This window comes from Rana temporaria, chromosome 13 (assembly GCF_905171775.1).
Source record: "Rana temporaria chromosome 13, aRanTem1.1, whole genome shotgun sequence".
In the NCBI taxonomy this organism is placed as follows: domain Eukaryota; kingdom Metazoa; phylum Chordata; class Amphibia; order Anura; family Ranidae; genus Rana; species Rana temporaria.
Genome location: NC_053501.1, coordinates 99,112,609 through 99,138,401, shown reverse-complemented (window position 1 = coordinate 99,138,401; position 25,793 = coordinate 99,112,609). Strand labels below are relative to the sequence as shown.

Below are 25,793 nucleotides of genomic sequence, written 5' to 3'. Positions count from 1 at the left end.
GTACACATGTCAAAAGACCGCCGGGAAACCCAAAGGGAAAACCGAGAACCGTCTTGGTCAGTTTTCCCTGTGTACACACGGCCAGTTTTTCCGACAGGAAAACTGCCTAAGGCCCCCGTACACACGACCGAGTTTCTCGGCAGAATTCAGCCAGAAACTCGATCGGAGCCGTATTCTGCCGAGAAACCCGGTCGTCTGTACACTTTTGGCCGAGGAAACCGACGAGGATCTCGTCGGGCCAAATAGAGAACATGTTCTCTTTTTCCTCGTTAGTCAATGAGGAAACTTGGCTCGCCGAGATCCTCGGCGGCTTCACAAGGAACTCGACGAGCAAAACGATGTGTTTTGCCCGTCGAGTTTCTCGGACGTGTGTACGGGGCCTGAGAGCTTTGGTCAGGAAAACCGGCCGTGTGTATGCTCCAGAGCAGTGTTTCCCCATAGGAAAACTGCGGGGAAAAAACAACGTCACGATGCGCGACGAGAAAAAAGAGAACAAGTTCTAATTTTTTTTCCCGCAGTTTTTCTGTCGGGAAAACTGCTGGGGGGCATACACACGGTCGGTTTTCTCGACCAAAAGAAAACATGACAGTTTTCCTGTCAGGAAAACCGGTTGTGTGTACGCGGCATAAGACTCCACAGAACCCTGGTTGAGAATGACTACTCTATACAAAATGAAATAAAAAGTTTAGGATGGAGTTGATTCTTACATACACAAATAGGACTTTTTAATGGATCAAAATAGAACACAGGACATTTTTGTGTGAGAAACCTTTAAAACCTGGGACCATCCCTTTGAATCATGGACTTCGGCCAACTTGTGTAACATCCCGTAGACAATAGTGATCAATACATTGTGGTGGTGAGTGGTTACAATAGCAGTCCTGGAAGGGGGTGTGTGAGTCAGGGGTGGAGGCTGAAAACACATGAAGGTCTGGGCTCCCTGTGCTGCTGTCAGAGGGAGGAGGAGAGTGCAGCTCACAGCTAGCACAGAAGCCCACCAGGCGGAGAGGGCAGAGGGGGGAAGCTGCATTGGGGCTGGCTGGCTACAGAATTAAGGTTAGCATTCCAGAGCAGAGTGAAACTGATCAGCTTCAGGCAGAAACAGGAGAGGAGGTGCCTGTGGATTGGGGACTGACTGCACACTGGAGGGAGCTGCCAATGTTTAAAGCACTTTGCTGGAGGTGAGGGAGAAAAAAAGTTCTCTAGGAACGACACAGGGACTCTATAGAAACAAAGTTTGGCGTCGCTCGTCTCTCCGCTCCATCCGTATTGCCTGGACTAAGCTGGAGCCATGCAGAGCAGGGACACTTTATAGCCAGGATTGCACCTCACATGTTCTGTCATTGGAGTTCTAAACTGGTTTAAGGATTCATTTCTGCTGGGACTTTGATTTTCATTTACTGAAGGTAAGTTGAGACCGTGGCGGCAAATTTTGACAATTTTGGGCTACAGGCAGTTTATTGTTTTCAATCGCAAAAGAACCAGAATGGATCTAAACAACCCGCCAACCGCATTCGATATTGAAACCATCCTGTGCTTCGCTATCAAACGTGGCGGCGTTGGTTACTAGGAGCAATTCAATCGTTTTTGCGATTGAAAGTGGTTGATATTGAGTGAATAATATCATGCACGGATGGCGATGGTAAATCGGCAAGCCATCAGATTGGATTCTTTATCGTTGTAGCGATAGATGCTCAGTTGGTCACTCCAGGAATTCAGAGGTCTGATCCTGGAAAGTGAGAAAAAAGGTTGAGGGGAAAAAAATAATTAGCAATTTGATCATTTATGCGATTAAAAGTGGTTGATATTGGCTAAAAAATTGCCGCAAGGATGGCATTTGTAAATCGGCATTGAGTGAAAATTTCTGCAAGGGTGGCATTGGTAAATCGGCATTGGGTGAACATTGCTGCAAAGGTGGCATTCGTAAATCGGCATTGGGTGAACATTGCTGCAAAGGTGGCATTCGTAAATTGGCATTGGATAAAAAATTGCCGCAAGGGTGGCATTGGTAAATCGGCATTGGGTGAACATTGCTGCAAAGGTGGCATTCGTAAATTGGCATTGGATAAAAAATTGCCGCAAGGGTGGCATTGGTAAATCGGCATCGGGTGAACATTGCTGCAAAGGTGGCATTCGTAAATTGGCACTGGGTAAAAAGTTGCCGCAAGGGTGGCATTGGTAAATCTGCATTGGGTGAAAATGGCTGCAAAGGTGGCATTCGTAAATTGACATTGGTTAAAAAATTGCCGCAAGGGTGGCATTGGTAAATCGGCATTGCCTAACAAGCCATCAGCTTAGAGCCTTTATCACTGTAGAGATAGATGCTTAATTGGCCACTCCAAGGATTTGGAGATCTAACTCTGGAAAGTGATAAAAAGTTTGGAAAAAAAATGTAATTGACAATTGTATAATTTTTGCAATTAAAAGTGGTTGATATTGGGTGAAAAATTGCCACGGGTGGCATTGGTAAGTTGGCATTGGCTAGCAAGCCATCAGATTGGAGCCTTTATCGTTGTAGCGATAGATGCTAAATTGGTCTCCCCAGGGATTTGATGATCTGTACCTGGAAAGTATTTTGGCCATAGATGTGCTTTGTAATAAAACTCGTGTTTTGGAATGACCCCCATCCTAGAGATCTGTGTTTAGTCATCTTTGCTTTTAAAGTGAGGAAAAGATTGGAAACGAAAAATGTTAATTATCAATCTGATTTTCACTTACTAAAGATAAATTGAGCAGAGGTCATACACGGGACAATTGTTGGGTAATTAACGGATAAACAGATCAAAATAACCTTCAGTGCTTCACTATTGCGTTGGGTACTATGTGCAATTTGATCATTTCTGCCATTAAAAGTGGTTGATATTTGGTAGGATTTGCTGAAAACCGGTATTGGCAAATTGGCAAAAAATCTGATTGGAGACTTTATCATTGCTGTGACACAAGTTCTGCTGGTCATGCTTTGGATACCTGATCCTGGAAAGTTTTGTTCCTGGAAGAATTTTGGTCATTGATGTTTTTCTGTAATAAAATCCTTGTGTTCTGGATTGCCACCATCCCGAAGAGCTGTGTATAGTAATCTTGACATTTAAGGTGAGAAAAAGTTTGGAAAAACGTCTTACCACCAGTTTAATAACTACGGTGGAATGCCACCATCCCGAGGAGCTTTGTATAGTCATCTTGACATTTAAGATGAAAAAAGTTTTACTACCAGTTTAATAACTATGGTGGGATGCCACCATCCCAGGGAGCTTTGTATAGTCATCTTGAAGTTTAAGGTGAGAAAATGTTTGGAAAAAAGTTTCACTACCAGTTTAATAACTACAGTGGGAGGCCACCATCCCAGGAGAACTTTGTATAGTCATCTTGGCTTTTAAGGTGAGAAAAAGTTTGGGGGGAATGTTTTACTACCAGTTTAATAACTATGGTTGGATGCCACCATCCCGAAGAGCTGTGTATAGCAATTTTGACATTTAAGGTGAGAAAAAGTTTGGGAAAAAAGTTTTACTACCAATAACTACGGTGGGATGCCACCATCCCGGGGATCTTCGTATACTCATTTTGACGTTTAAGGTGAAAACAAGTTTGGGAAAAAAGTTTTACTACCAGTTTAATAACTATGGTGGAATGCCACCATCCCGAAGAGCTGTGTATAGTCATCTTATCGTTTTTGGTGAGAAAAAGTAAAAAAAATACGTTTTACTATCAGTTGAATAACTATGGTGGGATGCCACCATCCCGAAGAGCTGTGTATAGCCATTTTGACATTTAAGGTGAGAAAAAGTTTGGGAAAAAAGTTTTACTACCAGTTTAATAACTACGGTGGGATGCCACCATCCTGAAGAGCTGTGTATAGGCATTTTCACGTTTAAGGTGAGAAAAAGTTTGGGAAAAAAGTTTTACTACCAGTTTAATAACTACGGTGGGATGCCACCATCCCGGGAGAACTTTGTATCTTGGCTGTTAAGTTGAAATAAAGTTTGGAAAAATGATTACCAATTTAACAACTACGGTGGGATCTTGGTGTTGGTGGTATCAGTAGTAAGTTGGGTTCAACAGCGAAACGTTACTGGACTTTTTAGCTAAGGTGCCACCTGTACAGGTGAAATATCATTGGTTGTTCTGGGTGATTGAATACATTATTAAGATAAGTTATATTAAGTGCATAACATATGAAGAAATTAAATATGTAATAGGCAACAGCAACGTGCCAAGAGCCACCATCGTTAGATGTCAAGCTTTCATCAGTTAAGACCAGTAAGCAGGTGATTACTATGGGTTATTGCCCTTTGCTTAATGAATAAAGTGCAATTTCCATTAGTTCCATTGATAAATCATCCCATTAGTGGCTATGTTGCTTGTGCGGTCAGGTGAGAGCTCCTCTATTAGGCGGGTAAATAAATCCTGCTGCTTAGTGGTGGGGGCTTCAATGGTGGGACAATGCACTGCAGGAGTTAGGTTACCACTATTGAGTGACCGCGAGTATTAAGTGAATTCCTTGCGTCCTCTTTTGTGCTTTCTAGGACAGTCCTACATATGCTGATGAGTTAGTGAAAAGTTCATCGCTGCCTCTGAAAACTGTGATAACAGGAGACGACTTTGGTAGTTGTACCTTACAGAGCAGCAGTATAAACTGCGCAAAGTGGGTCTGCTCCCTTGGTCCTATGATATATTACTATGACATACAGGTGCGTCTGCATTTTCATGTGTTTTTGATTTATTTTTGATGCGTTTTTCATTATTTATTAATTTATGGTATTTATACAGCGCCATCAATTTATGCAGTGCTTTACATATATACTGTATCATCAGTCTTTTACTGTGTTTCCCTGAAAATAAGCCCGGGTCTTATATTAATTTTGGCAACAAAAGACACAGTAGGGCTTATTTTCGGGGTAGGGCTTAACATGTAAAGTGCGGTATTCTCTCCCCCTCTCTCTTCCTGCCTGACAGGAATCCCCAGTGTGAAATTAGGTAAAATGCTTGTAAAATCCTATAATCCACTCTATTACAGTAGTTTTTAATGTACAATGTGTTTTTCTGTTATATAATTGTGCCAAATACCTTCGTTATAGCGCCGCTCTACACTTCTGTGACCCGCCGGAGCTCTCTTCCCCGCATTTATATTCCAGAAACACACACATTGTACATTATATAATACTGTAATAGAGTGGATTATAGGATTTTACAAGCATTTTAAACTAGGGCTTATTTTTGGGGTAGGGCTTATATTCGGGGTAGGGCTTATATTGCAGCCCTCCTGGAAAATAGCGATAGGTCTTATTTTTGAGGAAACGCGCTATGTATTTGCATGCGTTTTTGGCCCCCGTTCAATTCCTAGATACAAGTAGGGACTCTGCTGGCACTCCTAGATGTAAGGAGGGACTCTGCTGGCAATTCTAGATAAAAGTAGAGACTCTGCTGGCAAATCTAGATAAAAGTAGGGACACTGCTGTCACTCCTAGATGTAAGGAGGGACTCTGCTGGCACCCCTAGATGTAAGTAGGGACTCTGCTGGCACCCCTAGATGTAAGTAGGGATTCTGCTGGCAATTCTAGATAAAAGTAGGGACTCTGCTGTCACTCCTAGATGTAAGGAGGGACTCTGCTGGCAATTGTAGATAAAAGGAGGGACTCTGCTGACAATTCTAGATAAAAGGAGGGACTCTGCTGACAATTCTAGATAAAAGGAGGGACTCTGCTGACAATTCTAGATAAAAGGAGGGACTCTGCTGTCACACGTAGATGTAAGGAGGGACTCTGCTGACAATTCTAGATGTAAGGAGGGACTCTGCTGACAATTCTAGATGTAAGGAGGGACTCTGCTGGCATTACTAGATGTAAGGAAGGACTCATGCCGCATACACACCATCACTTTATGTGATGAAAAAAAACGACATTTTCTGTGAAGTAAAAAACGAAGTTTTTGAAACGTAAATTTTCAAAGACGAAGTTGCCTACACACCATCGTTTTTCTTACAATGTTCTAGCAAAGCGAGGTTACGTCCACCACGTTTTTCCATTGAAGCTCGCTTCATAAGTAGCTTCTGGGCATGCGCGGATGAAAAAACGTCGTTTTAAACGACGTTTTTGCTACACACGGTCAATTTCTGTGAAGTAAAAGTTGACGTTTTGAAAAACGACACATAAAATTGAAGCATGCTTCAATTTTTTTTGGTCGTTTTTTAGAAGACATAAAACGACGTTTTCCCCCACACACGGTCAATTAAAGTGACGTTTTTAAAAACGTCATTTTTTTTCATCACATAAAACGACCGTGTGTACGCGGCATCATGGATGAAACATGTAGCCAACATATAGCTTTCCTATTATTACTTGTGTTACTGATGATCCTGGACTTTTGAGACCATCTCTGTGTAAGTCCTGACTCAGATCCAGCCTGGAAGTGGGCAATGGAAGGTAAGTACCAACCGCATTCGCTCCCCCTATTGGGGCACAGGGCAGATCTATGGATAATATTCCATAAAGAGCGATTTATTCCCCCACTTGAGTCAATGTAAATAGAGGCGGCAGTGCGATTCTGTAGGCTGAGTAAGTCCTTGATGTCTCATCCAATAAGAATTTCAGCTGTTGAACTGTAGAAAAGATAGGAATCTCGATCCTCCAGAATTCCGAGATCGAAGACGGACCCTGAGAATCATCAATCGCATGAATCCGAAGGCTGTACAGTAAGGTGATCTATATGGGAGGAGGCGAAGCTCCATAGCACTCAATTCCAGATTTCTCATAGGAGGGTTGAAATAAAAAGGAGAGATCTGATTGGTTGATGAAGACGCTTGCTTACCTTTAGCATACCTCCCAACTTTTCAACTTCAGAATGAGGGACAAATGAGCATACCCCCCAAACGGGGGTATGCTCACGGATCAGAGTTCTTGAGCAGGGGGGGGTTGCGCAGATCAGAGTTGTTGAGCAGGGGGGGTCCGCAGATCAACGTTGTTGATCGGGGGGGGGGGGGGGTCCACGGATCAGAGTTGTTGAGCAGGGGGGGAATCGCGGTAATCGTGTGGGGGGGGCGCGAAATTGCGGGACGGTTGGGATGTATGCTTTAGATTTCCCTGAGATATGATTGTAGGAGTGCAGCCGGTGACAGAGAGGGCTCATTGCTGTTATTATGGCCTCCCAGATGTTTCATGTCGGTGATCGGGTGACAGCATACTGGGAACTGTTCCGCTGGGAACCGCTTGGACACGCGGGATTCTGTCACCACCATTCACAACACAAGTCAATTAATAAAATTGAGCAGGCTACTTTATCCAGGAATCATAGGCCCGGATTCACAAAGCACTTGCGCCGACGTATCTCCAGATACGCCGCGTAAGTGTAAATATGCGCCGTCGTATCTGTGCGCCCGGCCCACAAAACTAAGATACGCCTAAAAATAGACTTCATCACACCGACGTAACTTGCCTACGCCGGCGTATAGTGGGCACATATTTACGCTGGACGCATCTGGCGCTCCCATTGATTTTCTATTCACATATGCAAATGAGGGAGATACGCCGATTAACGAACAAACGTACGTCCGCCCGACGCAGTGCGCGTAAAGTTCTACGTCCGGCGTAAAGTTATTCCCCATAAAGGAGGTGTAACCCAGCAGCATCCATGCAAAGGGCTGCACCAGGGAACACAAGCCGGCGTATTTTACGTAGTTTACGTTGTACGTGAATAGGGCTGGGCGTAGGTTACATTCACGCCGTAGGCAGTGATCGGACGTATCTTAGGGAGTCGTTCCGACGTGATTCTGAGCATGCGCACTGGGATGCGTCCACGGGACGGCGCATGCGCCGTTCGTTATACGTATCTGTCTGGCGCTCGGCCCATCATTTGCATGGGGTCACGCCTCATTAGCATGGCTCACGCCCACTTCCACTTACGCCGACTTACGCCTTGGAAACCCAGCGCAGTTTAGGCAGCATTGGCTTTGTGAATTCAATGCTTGCCTCTCTGGGCTGCGTCGGCGTAGCGTAAAGGAGATACGCTACCGCGGCATTAATGTGCGCCGATGTCTGTGAATCCGGGCCATGATGTCTTAAAGTCCATTTAAAGGGGTTGTAAACCTAAAAAACAAAAAAATAACAAAGCATATGCCTTTACAGTGTGTACTTGCCTCAATCCAAAGCACTGAGTGTGGTTCCTATTTGATCTCTCCTCGCTCTGCTATCTGCATGAGTCACTTCTGACAGTTTAACTGGACACCTAGCAATCCTGGGAGATGGCCCCGCCCCCCTACAGCACACAGAAGGTGATTGACAGCCTCGGCTGTGCATATTTTTTTATGTTCAGAGAGGGGGGTGTCCATTCCCTCCTCTCAGGACTCAGATTACACTCGGCAGCCTGCTTTATGCTGTGCAGTGTGTAACATCAGATCCCCACCCCCTGCCTTCCAGAGCTGATAAATAGCCTTTGATCTGTGTTTTAGGAGGCTGTAGAGGAGTAATAGCTGCAGATAAACAGGTACAACTTTTGGAGGTTTGGAAATGTTTGTGTTTTTTGGATGCACCTGATTAGAGCCACAGGCTCTTATAGACGTCCAAAAATGTGAGAAGCAGGCAAAACGCTGTTCGTTCACTTCTCACTCAGCTGTATGCTGGGAAAGCAAAGGAATTCGCTTTCCTAACATTGAACTGCCTCTCAGCCAATCAGGTGCGCCAGGTCTGTGTTACCTGTCACCTGATTGGCTGAAACGACAGGCGCTGTGATTGTCCGTCATATCAGGTGTCCAATCACAGCAGAGGATGAGAGGAGGAGCGGGCAGGAGAAGACATTGGGGAAGATGGAGGACACCGGACACCGCTCGCCGCCTGCCGCCATCACCCGCTGCCCACCCGAGACAGGCGACAGGCAGGGGGGGGGGTGTTCAGTGATAACATTTGGGGCACAGTGGCAAAACTTGGGGCACAGTAGCAGCACTTGTGGCACAGTGGGAACATTTACTTGGCAAAGTGGCTGCGTTTGATGGGCACAGTGGCTGCGTTTCATGGCACAGTGGCTGCGTTTGATGGGCACAGTGGCTGCGTTTCATGGCACAGTGGCTGCATTTGATGGGCACAGTGGCTGCGTTTGATGGGCACAGTGGCTGCGTTTTATGGCACAGTGGCTGCGTTTGATGGGCACAGTGGCTGCGTTTGATGGGCACAGTGGCTGCGTTTGATGGGCACAGTGGCTGCGTTTCATGGCACAGTGGCTGCGTTTGATGGGCACAGTGGCTGCGTTTCATGGCACAGTGGCTGCATTTGATGGGCACAGTGGCTGCGTTTGATGGGCACAGTGGCTGCGTTTCATGGCACAGTGGCTGCATTTGATGGACAAAGTGGCTGCGTTTTATGGCACAGTGGCTGCGTTTGATGGGCACAGTGGCTGCGTTTCATGGCACAGTGGCTGCGTTTCATGGCACAGTGGCTGCGTTTCATGGCACAGTGGCTGCGTTTGATGGGCACAGTGGCTGCGTTTCATGGCACAGTGGCTGTGTTTGATGGGCACAGTGGCTGCGTTTCATGGCACAGTGGCTGCGTTTGATGGGCACAGTGGCTGCGTTTCATGGCACAGTGGCTGCGTTTCATGGCACAGTGGCTGCGTTTGATGGACAAAGTGGCTGCGTTTTATGGCACAGTGGCTGCGTTTGATGGGCACAGTGGCTGCGTTTCATGGCACAGTGGCTGCGTTTGATGGGCACAGTGGCTGCGTTTCATGGCACAGTGGCTGCGTTTTATGGCACAGTGGCTGCGTTTGATGGGCACAGTGGCTGCGTTTCATGGCACAGTGGCTGCGTTTGATGGGCACAGTGGCTGCGTTTCATGGCACAGTGGCTGCGTTTCATGGCACAGTGGCTGCGTTTCATGGCACAGTGGCTGCGTTTGATGGACAAAGTGGCTGCGTTTTATGGCACAGTGGCTGCGTTGCATGGCACAGTGGCTGCGTTTCATGGGCACAGTGGCTGCGTTTTATGGCACAGTGGCTGCGTTTGATGGGCACAGTGGCTGCGTTTCATGGCACAGTGACTGCGTTTCATGGGCACAGTGACTGCGTTTCATGGGCACAGTGGCTGCGTTTCATGGGCACAGTGGCTGCGTTTTATGGCACAGTGGCTGCGTTTGATGGACAAAGTGGCTGTGTTTCATGGCACAGTGGCTGCGTTTGGCACAATGGGTGCAATTGATGTTTTTTTCCCCAGAATTTTTCAGTTTGTTTGCGCCCCCCCAAAATTTGGAGCACCAGCCGCCACTGGAATGCACCGGTGGGCTGGAAACTGAAAGTTCAGTGATGTTGGACATCTTGGGTGTGGAAACCGGATGATGTCAGTAGTTAGGGCATAGCTATGTATTTTAGGGCTTTGCCCCTTTCTCAAGCCTCAGGCTTTTTGCAACAAACTGTGCATTGCCTGGTAACGTTTCCCTGGCAAACTCTGAGATGTTACGCAGCCCCTTCCAGGCGCCACTCTGTAGCTGGGTGTGTGGGTGCCAGTGGAACCAGTGTGAAATGCACCGCTGGGCCAGAAACGGGAAGTTTGGGGATGTTGGACATCTTGGGTGTGGAAACTGGATGGCGTCAGCAGTTACGTCATGGCTACATGTTTCAGGCTTTTCCCCCTTTCTCAAGCATGAGTCTTCCTGCAGCACACTGTGGCAAACTCTGCAATATTACACAGCATGTTCCAGGCTCTGCACTGTTAATAAGCAGTTGGGTGTGTGGATGCCAGTGGAACTAGGGTGGTATGCACTGCTTGGCCAGGAACTGGAAGTTTGGGGATTTTGGACATCTTGGGTGTGGAAACTGGATGACGTCAGCAGTTAGGTCATGGCTACGTGTTTCGGGGTTTTGCCCCTTTCTCAAGCATGAGTCTTCCCGCAACACACTGTACATTGCTTGGCAAACTCTGCAATTTTACACAACACCCTCCAGGCACCACTCAGTTAAGAAGCAGATGAGTGTGTGAACGTCAGTGGAATCAGTGTGGAATGCACCGCTGGGCCAGGAACTGGAAGTTCTGGGATGTTGGACATTGGATGACATCAGCAGTTAGGGCACGGCTACGTGTTTCGGGGTTTTACCCCTTTCTCAAACATGAGTCTTTCTACTACGCACTGTGGATTGCCTGGCAATGCTTCCCTGGCAAACTTTGCAATATTTTATAGACTCCAGTCCCTGAGTCTAGTGGGAGTGGGAGAAATAGTACCCCATCTACAAGCTCCACAGTGTTAAGCAATAAAAACTAGATAGAAGATCGAACGCTTTCCCAATTTATCCAAAACTGGAAAAAAAAAAGGTTTTCCCTAGACATATAGGGCCAGATCCACATACATTTCAATTGGCGCAGCGTATCAGAGATACACTACGCCGCCGTACCTTACCTGGCGTATATTCGAATCCTCAGCGAGTTTGCGCCGTAAGTTACGGCGGCGTAGTGTATCTCTGGCGGCGGATTTCAAATTGGGCGGGTTGGGTTTCATTTAAATGAAGCGCGTCCCCTCGCCGAATTAACTGCGCATGCGTCGTCCCGAAATTTCCTGCCGTGCATTGCGCTAAATGATGTCGCTAGGACGTAATTTTTTTAACTTAGACGTGAGTTACGTCCATCCCTATTCACGGACGACTTACGCAAAAAATAAAAAAAATTCAAATTTCAACGTGGGAACGGCGGCCATACTTAACATGGCAAGTCTATCTATACGCCGCAAAATAGCAGCTTTAACTATACGCCGGAAAAAGCCGACTACAGACGACGTTAGAAAATGCGACGGCCGCGCGTACGTTCGTGTATCGTCGTAATTCGCTAATTTGCATACCCAACGCGGAAAACGACGCGAACTCCACCCAGCGGGCGCCGAAGTATTGCACCTACGATCCGAAGGCGTACGAAGCCGTACGCCTGTCGGATCAAACCCAGATGCCGTCGTATATTGGTTTGAGGATTCAAACTAAAGATACGACGCGGGTAATTTGAAAGTACGCCGGCGTGTCAGTAGATACGCCGGCGTACTTTGTCTGTGGATCTGCCCCATAGCATTTTAATTGCATTTAATCTGGGTTGCTTTATACTCTTCATGCTAAAAGATTAGATATTTTGCTGGAGCGGTACTGGGACTTCTTGTTCCTTGATCCTAGCCTGAGAACGGTTTCTCTCCCTGCCTGATAGATGGGGAAGCCTACAATAAGCAAGACCGAGAATACCTGACCTCCACGTTCACCTTTCTAAGCAATCGATGTTCCCAGAACAACAAATTACCAGCAAATATTTTTTTTTAAGAGGGTTGAATTAAAACATTCTTGGATGAAATGCAGACGCCCCGCGGCCCCGGGGATGTAGACTGTGTGCTCTGTATGCATCTCAGGACACTCAGTAATTGACCAGAACAAAAGGGAGAATTCCAGGTTGTAACATGTTGTTTCAATCAATTCAGAATTGGCAAAACTACAACTTCCATCACAGCGCCCAACTGTCCCTGATTTCGAGGGACTGCCCCTGATTTGGAGCGATGTCCCTCTGTCCCTCATTCCTCCTCATTTGTCCCTCATTTTGGTCTGATCTATATAGATGTACTGTATATACTCCACTATAAGCTGACCCGAATATAAGCCGAGGCACCAAATTTTACCACAAAAGACTGGGAAAAATTATTGACTCGAGTATAAGCCTAGGGTGTCCATCTGCATGCCTCACTGTGCCTCACTTTGCCTCACTGTGTCCATGTGCATGCCTCGCTGTGCCCATGTGCATGGCTCACTGTGCCCATGCCTCACTGTGCCCATGACTCACTGTGTCCATGACTCACTGGGCCAGATTCAGATAGATTAGCGGATCTTTAGATCCGCGTAATCTATCTGATTTACGATCCGCCGGCGCAAGTTTGAGAGGCTAGTGCTGTATTCAGAAAGCACTTACCTCAAAACTTGCGGCGGCGTATAGTAAATCCCCCGGCGGAATTCAAATTCCGCGGCTAGGGGGAGTGTAGTATTTAAATCAGGCGCGTCCCCGCGCCTATTTAACTGCGCATGCGCCGCCGGCTAAATTTCCCAGAGTGTATTGCTCAAAATGACGTCGCTAGGACGTCATTGGTTTCGGCGTGAACGTAAATTACGTCCATCCGTATTCGCGAACGACTTACGCAAACGACGTAAAAATTCAAAACTCGCCGCGGGAACGACGACCATACTTAACATAGGATAACCCCTCACATAGCATTGGCGGAAATCCTCATTTGCATATTCGTCGCATGTAAATAACGAAACGCCACCTAGCGGCCAGCGGGAGAATGCAGCCTAATATCTGACGGTGTAAGTCACTTACACCTGTCGGATCTTAGGGAGATCTATGCGGAACCTGATTCTATGAATCAGCCGCATAGATCCGACCGTCGGATCTCAGAGAAACGACGGCGTATCAGGAGATACGGCGGCGTATCAGGAGATACGCTGTCGTATCTCTATCTGAATCTGCCCCACTGTGTCCATGCCTCACTGTGTCCATGCCCCACTGTGTCCATGCCTCACTGTGTCCATGCCTCACTGTGTCCATGCCCCACTGTGTCCATGCCTCACTGTGTCCATGCCTCACTGTGTCTATGCCTCACTGTGTCCATGCCTCACTGTGCCCATGCCTCACTGTGCCCATGCCTCACTGTGTCCATGTGCATGCCTCACTGTGTCTATGCCTCACTGTGCCCATGCCTCACTGTGCCCATGCCTCACTGTGCCCATGCCTCACTGTGCCCATGCCTCACTGTGCCCATGCCTCACTGTGCCCATGCCTCACTGTGTCCATGCCTCACTGTGTCCATGACTAAACTGACGTTTAACATGGGAGTCTATAGAAGGGGTGCTCGGCTTTAAAAAATCAGTGTTCCCCAGCCGTAGGTCCCACAGACAACAAACTTAGCACACTTGTAGAGGAGAAATGGGGCTACATGTGTGCCAAGTTCAGAGGTCCAGGGGACCTACGACCGGCCGGTACCGGGTCCTCAAACTCACCGGAGAAATTACCATTTAACATGGGAGTCTATGGAAGGGGTGCCCGTAGGTCCCCCGGACAACAAACTTTGCACACTTGTAGAGGAAGAGTCGGGCTACATGTGTGCCAAGTTTGGGGTCCAGGGGACCTACGACTGACCGGTAGTGGGTCCCCAAACTCCGGGAGATCAGGCGCAAAAAGGTGACTTGAGTATAAGCCGAGGGGGGCATTTTCAGCACAAAAAAAATGTGCTGAAAAACTCGGCTTATACTCGAGTATATACAGTATATAGAATGCACTTTTTGGCCCAGATTCTCAAAGGACTTACGACGGTGCAGCGCCATGTACGCCGTCGTAAGTCCTAATCTGGCCCGTCGTATCTATGCGACTGATTCTTAGAATCAGTTACGCATAGATATCCATTAGATCCGACAGGCGTAAGTCTCTTACGCCGTCGGATCTAAACTGCATTTTTTTTTTTTGCCCGCTAGGTGGCGCTTCCGTCGATTTCCGCGTCGAGTATGAAAATTGGCTAGATACGCGATTGTACACGCGGCCAACGCAGTAAAGTTACGACGTTTACGTTAGGCTTTTCCCGGCGTAAAGTTGCCCCTGCTATATGAGGCGCAGCCAATGTTAAGTATGGCCGTCGTTCCCGCGTCGAAATTTTAAAAAGTTACGCCGTTTGCGTAAGTCGTCCGTGAATGGGGCTGGACGTCATTTACGTTCACGTCGAAACCAATGACGTCCTTGCGAAGTCATTTGGAGCAATGCACACTGGGATATTTTACGGACGGCGCATGCACAGTTCGTTCGGCGCTGGGACGCGCTTCATTTAAATGATACACGCCCCCTACCCACCGAATTTGAATTCCGCCGGGTGATTTACGCTACGCCGCCGCAACTTTACAGGCAAGTGCTTTGTGAATAAAGCACTTGCCTGAAAAACTTGCGGCGGCGTAACGTAAATCGGATACGTTACGCCGCCGCAGAGGTACACCCAATGTACCTGAATCTGGCCCTTTATCTTTTAAAAAGTGTTTCCCAGCGCTAAACCTTTCGTCTGATTTCTAAATTGCTGCATTTGTAAATTCCAAAAGCCAATAGAAAGGAATAGTAGTGGTAAAAAAAAGTGGGTTTAACCAATCTTGTTTTTTTGTGTACAATTCTCCTTTAAGGGGGCGTGGCAAGGGGTGTGTCCTATGCCTGCCTACTTTTGCTGATAGGTGTCCCTCATTCCCATCTCAGAAAGTTGGGAGGTGTGCTTCCATGACAAATAATGTAAGGTAATATAAATGTATCTACCGGCCACTTTTTTGTTATCGGTAGCCTTGAATTTAGATTCATTCATCTTGTTGTATAAAATGTTAAAATGCAATAAAAACCTTACAGCAAGGATCTTCAAACAAAGGGGCGGTTTTCTGTTCTTCAGATTTTAGGGGGGTTATACTGTGGCCGATGGGAGTAGAAAATGTCCTGGCGTCAGTGGGAGTAAACAATGTCCCATCTTTGTTATTTGGGGGAGGAATAGTGCCCCATGGTTGGTGTCAGTGGGAGGAATACTACCCTATCATTGGTGTCAGTGGGGAGGAATACTACCCTATCATTGGTGTCACTGGGAATAGTGTCCCATCATTGGTGTCACTGGGAATAGTGTCCCATCATTGGTGTCAGTGGGAATAGTGCCCCATCATTGGTGTCAGTGGTAAGAATAGTACCCTATCACTAGTGTCAGTGGGAGAAATAGTACCCCGTCATTAAGGTCAGTGGAAGGAATAGCACCCCATTATTGGTGTAGGCGGAAGGAACCCCATCATTGGTGTCAGAGGAAGGAATACTACCCCATCATTGGCATCGGTGGAAAGAATAGTGCCCCATTGTTGGTGTCAGTGGAAGGAGTAGTGCTCTATCATTGGTGTCATTGGGAAGAATAGTACCCCATTATTGGTGTCAGCGAAATAAATAGTACTCCATCACAAGTTTCAGTGGAAGGAATATTACCCTATCACTTGTGTCAGTGGAAGAAATAGTACCCCATCATTGGTGTCAGTGGAAGGAATAGTACCCCATTATTGGTGTCAGTGGAAGGAATAGTACCCCATCACTGGTGTCAGTGGAAGGAATAGTACCCCATCATTAGTGTAAGTGGAAGGAATAGTACCCCATCACTGGTGTCAGTGGAAGTAATACTACCCCGTCATTGGCATCGGTGGAAAGAATAGTGCCCCATTGTTGGTGTCAGTGAAAGGAGTAGTCATCTATCATTGGTGTCAGTGTGAAGAACAGTACCCCATTATTGGTGTCAGCGGAATAAATAGTACTCCATCACCAGTTTCAGTGGAAGGAATACTACCCTATCACTCGTGTCAGTGGAAGAAATAGTACCCCATCATTGGTGTAATTGGAAGGAATAGTACCCCATCACTGGTGTCAGTGGAAAGAATAGTACCCCACCATTGGTGTCGGTGGAAAGAATAGTGCCCCATTGTTGGTGTCAGTGGAAACAGTAGTGCTCTCTCATTGGTGTCAGTGTGAAGAATAGTACCCCATTATTGGTGTCAGCGGAAGAAATAGTACTCCTCCACCAGTTTCAGTGGAAGGAATACTACAATATCACTTGTGTCAGTGGAAGAAATAGTACCCCATCATTGGTGTAAGTAGAAGGAATGGTACCCCATCATTGGTGTCAGTGGAAGTAATACTACCCCACCATTGGTGTCGGTGGAAAGAATAGTTCCCAATTGTTGGTGTCAGTGGAAGGAGTAGTGCTCTATCATTGGTGTCAGTGTGAAGAATAGTACCCCATTATTGGTGTCAGTGGAAGAAATAGTACTCCATCACTGGTGTCAGTGGAAAGAATACTACCCCACCATTGGTGTCGATGGAAAGAATAGTGCCCCATCATTGGTGTCAGCGGAAGGAATTATTGGTGTCAACGGAAGGAATAGTACCCCATTATTAGTTTCAGTGGAAGGAATACTACCCCATCATTGGTGTCAGTGGAAGAAATACTACTGCATCACTGGTATCAGTGGAAAGAATAGTACCCCATTATTGGCGTCAGTGGAAGAAATACTACCCCACCACTGGTGTCGGTGGAAAGAATAGTGCCCCATCATTGGTGTCAGTGGAAGAAATAATGCCCCATCATTGGTATCAGTGGGAGGAATAGTGCCCCATCATTGGTGCTATCGGAAGGAATAGTGCCCCATCATTGGTATCAGTTCTAGGAATAGTGTACCATCATTGGTGTCAGTGGAAGTAATAGTGCCCCATTGTTGGTTTCATTTGGAGGAATAGTTCCTCATATCAATGGGAGTAAAATAACCTCATATCAGTGGTAGGAACAGTGCCCCAAGGGCCAGATAAAGACAAGCAAAAGGCCCCATCTGGCCCATTGGTCGTAGTTTAGAGACCCGCCGCTTCACCCTAATATCTACTGAGGAGCAGCATCTGAAGTAAACATACCAACAAGTCCACAGAATCAGAAGAGTCGTCATGGGCCCTCAGGAGCCGTGTCCCCGGAAAATATTGTGACACCTATGCAGGAATGAATGATTGATGCCGATCTTCCTCAGTCAGTAGATTGCTCTACCGGGAGGTGACTGGAGACGTGTAGGTGAGCTTATGCCGACTCCTCACCTTCCCTGAGGGCTCAGTCACTGGTATTTCAGCTCTTCGGCTGCTGCCGTTATTTATTTCCTTCTGCCTCGGGTATCAAAATCTAGGAATTCTCTGATGTCTCCTGTACAGACTCCGCATTCCTCTCCGGTAACTGGGCCCTCGTAGGGTTGGGCCCTCCTCCTATATACTTTGTATAGGGAGGGAGGAGGAACAGGTGTGTCTGCTGACATTCAATTAATATGCTATGCTATCAATTTATAGGCCCCATTCATACTTGAGTGTGAACGGTTTTATAGATGATTTTGAACCTTTTTTTTTCCTTGTGAACGTGCATTTTCATGTGTTTTCCAGCTTGAGCTATTTCTGTTTTGGCCAATGGAAAGCAGTATCATCTGTGACATCATATGTTGTCATCATCCTTGTACCTGCGCCCTGATTTTTCACCCTAACCACTTGCCCTCTGAAAGATTCACCCCCCTTCAGACCAGGACATTTTTTGCGATACGGCACTGTGTTACTTTAACCGTCAATTGTCTGTAAACAGAAATTTTCAAGTCTTGCCACAGATTCTCGACTGGATTTAGGTCTGGACTTTGATTGGGCAATTCTAACACATGAATATGCTTTGATCTAAACCAGGCATGTCCAAAGTCCGGCCCGCGGGCCAAATGCGGCCCCCCTGTTGATTTAATATGGCCCCCCTGGGGATTTGGATATATATATTGTTTGGGGCCCCCAGGGCCACAAAAGATATATACCGTATTTATCTGTGCTGCCTTGGAGGGCACAAGAAGGGGGCAGGATGAGCGCCGTCAGATTACATGAAGAGAATCTCCTGTTTACTCAGCAGCGTCTGTATTAGAAGTCCCGTCTCCTGGGATGCCATTGGACGACTGTTCTATCTATCATAAGAGCGGGACTTTGTATTAAAGAGGCCACAGAGTAAACAAGAGATTGTCCTGTTTGTAATCTGTCGGCACTCGTCCCGCCCCCCCTCCCTCTGCCCTCAAAGGCTGCAGATGGGCATCGATCAGGCTGCACTGATGGCAATGGTAAGGCTGCATTTATGGCACATGTGAGGCTGTATTTATGGCACATGTGAGGCTGCATTCATGGCAATGGTGAGGCTTCATTCATGCAATGGTAAGGCTGCACTGATTGCAATGGTTAGGCTGCATTCATGGCAATGGTGAGGCTGCATTCATGGCAATGGTGAGGCTGCATTCATGGCAATGGTGAGGCTGCATTCATGGCAATGGTGAGGCTGCATTCATGGCAATGGTGAGGCTTCATTCATGGTAATGGTGAGGCTGCATTCATGGCAATGGTGAGGCTGCATTTATGGTAATGGTGAGGCTGCATTCATGGCAATGGTGAGGCTTTATTCATGGCAATGGTGAGGCTGCATTTTATGGCAATGGTGAGGCTGCATTCATGGCAATGGTGAGGCTTCATTCATGGCAATGGTGAGGCTCATCCTTGGTCCTGAGCAGCGCTCTGGGATTCGTTGGGGCCACAAAATAAATATATACGGTATATCCAAATAACACGCCCAAGCTCATCTCTTCACCACACACAGCCACAAAGGCCAGAGAATTCTTGTTGGGCCGTGTATTATTTGCTCGGACAAACACACTTAGACCAAATTTTAATCGTTCAAAGAATGTCGGGCAAAATAGTTGGCCCTCGAGCATGTTTACTTAATCAAATCTGGCCCTCTTTGAAAAAAGTTTGGACACCCCTGATCTAAACCATTCTATTGTAGCTCTTTTCGTCGGGAATCCCAATCGTGTGTAGGGTGACCACATGTCCCGGATTGCCCAGGACAGTCCCGCATTTTGCAGGTCTGTCCCGGGCACATTCATTTCAGGACAATACAGTGTCCCGGAATGAAACTGACACAGCCACCCCCCGGGCCAATCTGATGTCCCCAGAAAAGGCTGCCACATCACCGCTATACACACTGAAGTACTTGTCCTGGCCGGGAATGCCTGGAGGAGCACAATCCCGCCCCCTGCCTATGATTGGAGAAATCATAAATCCCGCCTCTTGTGTCCAATCACTGTGCTGTGATTCGTTACAGCACAAGCTGATTTTTGGGAAGGGAGGGTGTCCCTGAATGGTAGTATGGAAATGTGGTCACCCTAACCGTGTGTAATCTCCATTGCAGTTTTTCTGATGGGAAAACTGCCGGACAAAAAAAGAGAGCAGGATCTCTTTTTTGAATAAAGAATGATGAGCGCAAACTGAAAATCTAAAAGTGAATATAAAGACAGTCCATAGGGGACTGATAACAATCAATAAAGATATGCAGTGAATTCAAAATTAGTGAAATAACCCAAAACTGATAATAAATCCAAAAATAAAAGTCCAAATATATAAATCAAAGTTTGGATAAATCAATCTAGTGTGCCAGTGATAAACAAAACTTCTGCACTTCGGGCATCAATGTGGACAATCTTGATAACTCTTTGCTTAGCCTGGGCTCGCAGTGCGCTTACCTCCAGACACTAGGTCATGCGTGTCAACGAAATCCTCCCAAAACTGGAACAGAATCCAAACAGTGGGTAACACGTGTTGCACGGAATCTTCCCAGTGCTGAGATAGAATCGAGGGGCGTTCTCTGTATCCAATACCAGTATAGGTCCAGGCGCAGCGAAGTCGACTCCACAGGATAGCCACAAGGTGTATCAGGAGCAAATGTAGAAATAAAAAGCTCTCATGGTGAAGTATGCAAGCACTTTAAAATTTAATAAAGGTAAAAATGTGCTTACATTGAAAAAACGAATAAAACGCCAAACAGCGGCACTTCCGGTGGACGGTCAGGGTGTCACGTCACTTCCGGTCACATCTAACCTTATGCATTACGTCACGACACGTGACTTCATCGGAGGTTCGTGACGTAATGCATAAGGTTAGATGTGACCGGAAGTGACGTGACACCCTGACCGTCCACCAGAAGTGCCGCTGTTTGGCGTTTTATTCGTTTTTTCAATGTAAGCACATTTTTACCTTTATTAAATTTTAAAGTGCTTGCATACTTCACCATGAGAGCTTTTTATTTCTACATTTGCTCCTGATACACCTTGTGGCTATCCTGTGGAGTCGACTTCGCTGCGCCTGGACCTATACTGGTATTGGATACAGAGAACGCCCCTCGATTCTATCTCAGCACTGAGAAGATTCCGTGCAACACGTGTTACCCACTGTTTGGATTCTGTTCCAGTTTTGGGAGGATTTCGTTGACACGCATGACCTAGTGTCTGGAGGTAAGCGCACTGCGAGCCCAGGCTAAGCAAAGAGTTATCAAGATTGTCCACATTGATGCCCGAAGTGCAGAAGTTTTGTTTATCACTGGCACACTAGATTGATTTATCCAAACTTTGATTTATATATTTGGACTTTTATTTTTGGATTTATTATCAGTTTTGGGTTATTTCACTAATTTTGAATTCACTGCATATCTTTATTGATTGTTATCAGTCCCCTATGGACTGTCTTTATATTCACTTTTAGATTTTCAGTTTGCGCTCATCATTCTTTATTCAGACCTTTATTTGTAGTTAGCACATTTTAGATTTGAGCAGCATTTTGTTTTTCACTGGTCACTTTTAATTTTCACTGTTGGCTAGCGCTTTAGTCACCCACTTGTCTATTCCAGGATCTCTTTTTTCCCGCCAGGAAAAAATCCCGGCGGGAAAACCGTTCGTCGGTATGGTTTTCAGAAAAAACGTGCATGCTCAGAATCAAGTATGAGACTTTCTGGTAAAACTAGCGTTCGTAATGGAGATATCACATTCGTCACGATGCAAAGCGCTGAAAAGCGCGTACCGTCTCTCACCAAACTTTTACTAACATGAGGATCAGCAAAATCAGCCCAAAGGGTGGCGCCGTTGGAATGGAACTTCCCCTTTATAGTGCCGTCGTACATGTTGTACGTCAACGCACTTTGGACGGGTGAACTTTTGTCTGAGTGTGTGTATGCAAGGCAGGCTGAGAGGAATTCTGTTGTGAAAATCGTCGTTTTTTTATCCAACGGAAAAACCGGTCGTGTGTACGCAGCATAACAGGTTTTCTTCTAAGATTGCCCTGTATTTGGCTCCATCCATCTTCCCATCAACTCTGACCAGCTGCCCTGTCCCTGCTGAAGAAAAGCATCCCCACAACATGATCCTGCCACCACCATGTTTCACGGTGTGGATGGTGTGTTCAGGGTGATGTGCAGTGTTAGTTTTCCGCCACACATAGCGTTTTGCTTTTAGGCCACAAAGTTCAGTTTTGGTCTCATCTGACCAGAGCACATTCTTCCACATGTTTGCTGTGTCCCCCACATGGCTTCTCACAAACTCCAAACAGGACTTCTTATGGCTTTCTTTCACCAATGTCTTTCTTCTTGCCACTCTTCCATAAAGGCCAGATTTGTAGAGAGCACGACTTATAGTTGTCCTGTGGACAGATTCTCCCCTCTGAGCTGTGGATCTCTGCAGCTCCTCCAGAGTTACCATGGACCTCTTGGCTGCTTCTCTGATTAATGCTCTCCTTGCCCAGCCTGTCAGTTTAGGTGGACGGCCATGTCTTGGTAGGTTTGCAGTTGTGCCATACTCTTTCCATTTTCGGATGATGGATTGAACAGTGTGCCGCAAGATGTTCAAAGCTTGGGATATTTTTTATAACCTAACCCTGCTTGATACTTCTCCACAACTTTATCCCTGACCTGTCTGGTGTGTTCCTTGGCCTTCATAATGCTGTTTGTTCACTAAGGTTCTCTAAAAAACAACTCTGAGGGCTTCACAGAACAGCTGCATTTATACTGAGATTAAATTACACACAGCTGGACTCTATTTACTAATACAGGTGGACTAATTAGGTGACTTCTGAAGGCAATTGGTTCCACTAGATCAGTGGTCTTCAAACTGCGGCCCAGGGGCCAGATGCGGCCCTTTGCTTGATTTTATTTGGCCCTTGGGGTGCTTTTTTATTCATTGGCACCAATGAAGGGCAGAATTCCTCCCAATGACACCAATGAAGGGGCAGAATTCCTCCCAATGAAGGGGCAGAATTCCTCCCAATGAAGGGGCAGAAGTCCTCCCAGTGACGGGGCAGAAGTCCTCCCAGTGACGGGGCAGAATTCCTCCCAGTGACGGGGCAGAATTTTTCCCAATGACACCAATGATGGGGCAGAATTCCTCCCAATGACTTCAATGAAGGGGCAGAATTCCTTCCAATGACGGGGCAGAAGTCCTCCCAGTGATGGGGCAGAATTCCTCCCAATGACACCAATGAAGGGTCAGAATTCCTCCTGATGACAGGTCAGAATTCCTCCAAATGACGGGGCAGAAGTCCTCCCAGTGACGGGGCAGAATTCTTCCAAGTGATGGGGCAGGATTCTTCCCAATGACACCAATGATGGGGCAGAATTCCTCCCAAAGATGGGGCAGAACTCTTCCCAGTGACGGGGCAGAATTCCTCCCAATGACACCAATAATGGGGCAGAATTCCTCCCAGTGATGGGGCAGAATTCCTCCCAATGATGGGGCAGAATTCTTCCCAATGACACCAATAATGGGGCAGAATTCCTCCCAAATATGGGGCAGAATTCTTCCCAGTGACGGGGCAGAATTCCTCCCAATGGCACCAATGATGGGGCAGAATTGCTCCTAGTGATGGGGCAGAATTCCTCCCAATGATACCAATGATGGGGTCCAATGACACCAATGATGGGGTATTTTGTACTCCTGATGGCCACAGTCCGGCCCCCTTAGAGTCTGGAGGACAGTAATCCGGCCCTTTGTTTAGAAAGTTTGGAGACCCCTGCACTAGATGTTAGTTAGGGGTATCAGAGTAAAGGTGGTCTGAATACAAATGCACGCCACACTTTTCACATATTTACTTGTTTGTAAAAAAAAATGTTTTTTTTTTTTCATTTTCCTTTCACTTCACAATTATGTGCCACTTTGTGTTGGTCTATCACATAAAATCCAAATAAAATACATTTATGTTTTTGGTTGTAACATGACAAAATGTGGAAACTTTCAAGGGGTATGAATACTTTTTAAAGGCACTGTATAGTTTTTACTTTTCAGCTATAAAACATATCTCATAAATTTAGGCCAAAATATATTCTGCTACATACTTTTGGTAAAAAAATCTCAATAAGCGTATATTGATTGGTTCGCGTAAAAGTTATATAGGCAGATTCAGAGCGAGTTACGCCGGCGTATCAGTAGATACGCCGTCGTATCTCTGAATCTGCGCCGTCGTAAATTTAAGCGTATTCTGGAAACCAGATACGCTTAAATTAGGCTAAGATACGAGTGGCGTAAGTCTCCTACGCCGTCGTATCTTAGGGTGCAATTTTTCGTTCGGCGTAGAATATGTAAATGACTAGATACACCGATTTACAAACGTACGTGCGCCCGTCACAGTAAAGATACGCCGTTTCCGTAAGAGGTACGCCGGCGTAAAGATAAAGCTGCCCCTAGTTGGCCTAGTCGATGTTAAGTATGGCCGTCGTTCCCGCGTCGAAATTTGAAAATTTTACGTTGCTTGCGTAAGTCGTCCGTGAATGGGGCTGGACGTAATTTACGTTCACGTCGAAACCAATACGTCCTTGCGGCGTACTTTGGAGCAATGCACACTGGGATATGTACACGGACGGCGCATGCGCCATTCGTAAAAGACGTCAATCACGTCGGGTCACCAATAATTTACATAAAACACGCCCCCTCATCCTCATTTGAATTAGGCGCGCTCACACCGGCCCCATTTATGCTACGCCGCCGTAAGTTAGGAGGCAAGTGCTTTGTGAATACAGCACTTGCCTCTCTGACTTACGGCGGCGTAGCGTAAATATGATATGCTACGCCGCCGGAAATATGCGCCGCCATACCTGAATCTAGGTAATAGCGTCTAGCACGAGTGCACTCACAATGCATTATACAAAAGAGCTGAAACGTGCGCTTATTAGCGCAACAGAAATTGATTATGCATAGCGTATATTTGAATTTCCTCAAAATGGGATACTGTATGTAGCGCCCTGATCCCAATGAGTGGGCGCTATGTGTTAAAATTTTAGTTATCTGTGCAGTAGTTACCTCAAAAGGATTGTGTCTAAATTGTGGCTCTGTCTCAGTTCAGCTGGTTGCATGATTTTCCTCCTGACGATGGGTGTCGCTGTCACCGCTGGTCAGGGTTGGAAAGGCAATAGGATGGATGCGTTGGGTACCTCTTTTCCCAGAAGCAGCTCAGAGGGCATGCTGAACCCTCTGTGCTGCTTCTGGGAGAGGGTACTTAAGGGGCAGACACCATTTTGTGGGGTTTGTCTTCCGATCCTCACCTGAGGGCCCTCCTGGCCTCAGGGATGTGTTGGCAGTTTCCGCCTCAGGGCCACATTGGCCTGAGGCCTCGCAACTGAGACGTAGGCCCAGGATTTACTGGGGCCTACTGATTCATGGATGACCCTGTGTCGCCTTACCTGATGGAAGGGACCGAGCAATTGAAGACTCAATTGGAGGATGTATCCGGATCAAATTTACCTCAAATTTACCTCACAGTGCTGCTGGAACGGCTGAGAGATCCTGGCACTGAGAGCTGTGTTCTTTTTCTTCAGAAGCTCACCCAGTGAGGGGTTGCACACGTCTGTGGCAGAGACTATTGAGTGAATCCTAAGTTCACTGAGTCTGTGGCAGAGACTAATGAACAAATTCTACTACCAAGTCTGTGACAGAGACTTTCTTTGATGGAGCTTCACACCGGCTGCTAGGACAGTGAGAGTGGGCCTATCTGGTGGTCGCTGAGTCCAGCGTGGAGACAGTTGTTCCTCTGGACCTAGGAGAATATCCGAGATCTGCAAGTAAGATACCTGAGTCCTCCCCATCCCTCTCCCTCTGTTGGAAAGTTTGTTCAATAAAACCCTTGAAAGAGACTTGTAGCCAGATTCAGAAAGACTAGCATAACTTTGAGGCGGCGTAGCGTATCGCATATACGCTACGCCGCCGTAATTCAGAGAGGCAAGTGCTGTATTCACAAAGCACTTGCCTCCTAAGTTACGGCGGCGTAGCGTAAATGGGCCGGCCTAAGCGCTCCTAATTCAAATGTGGAACAGGGGGGCGTGTTTTATGTTAATGACTGGTGACCCGACGTGATTGACGTTTTTAACGAACAGCGCATGCGCCGTCCGTGGACATATCCCAGTGTGCATTGCTCC

The 25,793-nt window shown here is 46.7% G+C and overlaps 1 protein-coding gene across 3 annotated transcripts in view; it reads left to right on the top strand.

Annotated features, from left to right (window-relative positions):
* The first annotated feature begins 948 nt into the window (after nt 1-948).
* Nucleotides 949-25,793, top strand: part of ADAMTSL4 (ADAMTS like 4) — a 312,392-nt gene continuing 287,547 nt past the window's right edge. For all 3 annotated transcript variants that reach the window (XM_040332769.1, XM_040332770.1, XM_040332768.1), the window contains exon 1: nt 949-1,406. The gene's annotated coding sequence lies outside the window, so the exon portion shown is untranslated. The remainder of the gene's footprint in view (nt 1,407-25,793) is intronic.